Source organism: Amborella trichopoda, chromosome 7, assembly GCF_054954075.1.
Source record: "Amborella trichopoda isolate Santa Cruz 75 chromosome 7, AtrichopodaSantaCruz75HAP2 v2.0, whole genome shotgun sequence".
Classification (NCBI taxonomy): Eukaryota; Viridiplantae; Streptophyta; class Magnoliopsida; order Amborellales; family Amborellaceae; genus Amborella; species Amborella trichopoda.
This window is the reverse complement of record NC_142342.1, coordinates 10,954,871-10,958,041: the sequence shown is the minus strand read 5'-3', so window position 1 is coordinate 10,958,041 and position 3,171 is coordinate 10,954,871. Positions and strand designations below refer to the sequence as shown.

The 3,171-nt window shown below is 32.3% G+C and overlaps 1 non-coding gene across 1 annotated transcript; it reads left to right on the top strand.

The window, feature by feature from the left end:
* The first annotated feature begins 578 nt into the window (after window positions 1-578).
* TRNAP-AGG (transfer RNA proline (anticodon AGG)) lies at window positions 579-650 on the top strand. The gene has a single exon. It is a non-coding gene; the product is annotated as a tRNA-Pro (tRNA).
* The last annotated feature ends 2,521 nt before the right edge of the window (window positions 651-3,171 follow it).

The following is a 3,171-nucleotide window of genomic DNA, read 5'->3' as shown; positions in this document are numbered from 1 at the left end:
TTATATTTTTTAAAAACAATTTTATTTTTTGAATTGGATTCCTATTGGAAAATTATTCTTTTTCTCACCAGATTGAAAATGTAGACTGATCTAGTAGGCGACGGATAAGGTCACCATGGTTTTTTATATTCGAGCTAGGGTTTTACAATTATGCAATTTTCGCTCCGGATCGTTGATCTGGACAGAAATCGGTCCTCACCAAAATGGTTTCAGGATGGTAGGGGTCTTGGTCTGGTTTCCTCTTACAAGCCCAAACCCCCATGTATATACCTTTTCTTTTTTTTAACTTATCTAATATATTCTTATGTCTTCTCTATATCCCCACTTTATAAACCCGTGTTATTTTATTTTATTTATTTTCTATTATTTTTTTAAAACACCTATTTAGACTGATCCAAAGCCGTTGATTTGGGTTTCCAAACATTGCTTTAAACTAAAGTTGACCTAGAAACCCGACCAGGCTTTTTATCGGGGACCATATAGCTAGGGACATGAGCTATTTGATAGTGTTCGAATGAATTCATGGAGCAAAGATTCATTGGATATAGTTAATTACTAAGAAGAATGCAATAACTCGTGGGCATTTGGTCTAGTGGTATGATTCTCGCTTAGGGTGCGAGAGGTCCCGAGTTCAATTCTCGGAATGCCCCTCTTTTTTCTGACATTTTCCTTTTTCCTAACCAAAAACTCAAGAATCCTATCTTTTAAACAAAAACTCAAGAATCCTGATCCAATCCAAAATAAAGAAGATAAAAAACAATCTGGAAATAAGTTAGAGCAATTCCAAAATAAATATGAAAAAGAACAACTAGGTGTGGTTTTTATAATGTTGCAACCTTCGACAATCCAATTAAACACCTCCAAATTTAATCATAACATGTAATTTTGATATAAAATTTTTTACGATTATTTTAAAATTTTAAAATTATAAAATTATAAAATTATAAAATTATAAAATTATAAAATTATAAAATTATTTTAAAATTATAAAATTTTAAAATTATAAAATTATAAAATTTTTAAAATTATAAAATTTTAAAATTATAAAAATGCTTAAAATGAAGTAGATATATAAACATATGAAAATCTCGAAAATGGACGATCTAGATAAGGTGTTGCAAGTTGTACTATTTCAGAGACTCAAAATCATTTCTTTTTTGGCTTCATATTCGTACTTTTCAATGTCAAGATGATCAATTAGAGGGTATTTCAACATTTAAACAACATTTTCCAATAGATTTTTGAGGTGTATCTTTAATTCTTCATTTTAAGATTGCAAGTTTATATAAACTTTTTCCATTAAAAAAAAAAAAACACAGTCTAGCAATGAGGTAAAAGTAACTAGGGCCAATTATGAAGACCATAAAGAGTTCGAGAATTTATCTTTTTGTTGGAGTGACTTGGAGGTCAATTTTCTTGAGAGCACCAACTTTAATCTCATGAGGCACCAACTTTAATCTCATGAGTCTATATTGTCAATTATCAAATCTTTATGAGCATCTGTCTGTATGGAACAAGATCAGAGAGCACGCCATCAACTATAATGGAATGTCCACCATTAACCATGATGGAAAATATTTGAAGCATTGAGTGCATTACTTCTCATGTTCCCTCTTACACATGCTAGTGCATCTCTTCAAAGACAACAATCTTCAACACTAATAATTCCAACTTATTGTCCAAACAGTTGTAATTTCAGGGAAAAATATCATTTTAAGGAACCAAGATTTTGGGGCGATCATTGATTAAAGGTTCAAAAAATCCTTATTAACATTAGAGTGTTTAATTTTTATTTTTTGTCACTTTAGAGTCCATTAAAAAGTATTTTAAGATTGTCCTAATTGTCTTTGCACAACGTTGGAAACCGAGATTTAATAAGAGCACTCAATTGGAACGCTCAGTAATTTGATCCACTTTGAATAAGCAGGGTAGTCTCGTCATTTAGTTGGGACCTCTTAGATATGTCTCATTAATAAATGCTCTTGTTTATTTTGAGCTCTCAACCGTGAATGATGAAAATTTCTTTTTTATTTTATTTTTAAGAATATTTTTTGATGCAATGCCTGGTGAAATGAAAACTAAAGGTAAACCCCTAAATGTTTGGTAGGATGTTTTGACCCAGTTGACTTTAGAAGGAGTCATTTAATAACCGTTTAAACGAGAGAAAATTATAAAAGACACATTAAAAAGGCTATCTATACAATTTACCCATCCAAACTTTTTGTCTCACCCTTTTTACCCAAAAAACATTTTCTTGCAAATAACCCCTCACCCCAAAAGTAGCATGAAATAAGACTAAACTACCTTTTTTTGTTTTTACGCAGCTTTCTCTCTCATATTTTTACACGCGCTCCGGCAGTACAAATACACAATCTGACAGTACAAACACACGCTCTGGCAATACAAGTTTGAGTCGCAGCACTTCGGCATTATGAGAACTTGCTCCGGTAGTGCAAAGACGCACTCCAGCACTCCGCTTTTGGCATTCTACTCCAGCAATGAAGTCTTTGGAGCAACAGCGCTCCAGCAATGGAGGACCGCGCTCCGACTTTTGAATGTGCGCTCTGTCAATGCAGGTCGGAACCACAGCACTCCGGTATTATGAGAACGCGCTCCGGCAGTGAAAAGATGCACTCTAACAGTACAAAGACGCGCTCCCGACACTACGCTACTTGATTTGGTTTGTACGAGATGGATATTTCCGTCCAAAAAATAACAATTTTTTACCTTGGGGAGTTTTTGCTAAGAAAGGTTTGTTTGGGGAAAAAAAATGAGAAAAAAGATTGAGGTAGGGATAAGTTGCATAAATCATCCATTTTAGGGTTTTTTTATAATTTTTCCTTTAAAAAAAGTAGTTATTTGCGAGAAAACCATTCTTCTTCTCTTTATTAAACTTTTTATAAATGCCAAATTTGTCCTAATAAAGACTCCTCCTTTTAGAAAAACAAACTTGTCATATCAATTATATTGCTGGAAAAAAAATATTATGAAAATTTCTAAAATTTCATTAATAATGTTTTAGCTTATAAGCATCATTTTTTAACTAAATTATATTCAAAATAATTGAATATTTTGGAGCTTTAAATTCTATAAGATAACCTGTAAATAGAGTCCAGGTCATCACAGGTGTTTTCAGTAATTGAACTCCATCTTGCTGCACATTTGGCGGTG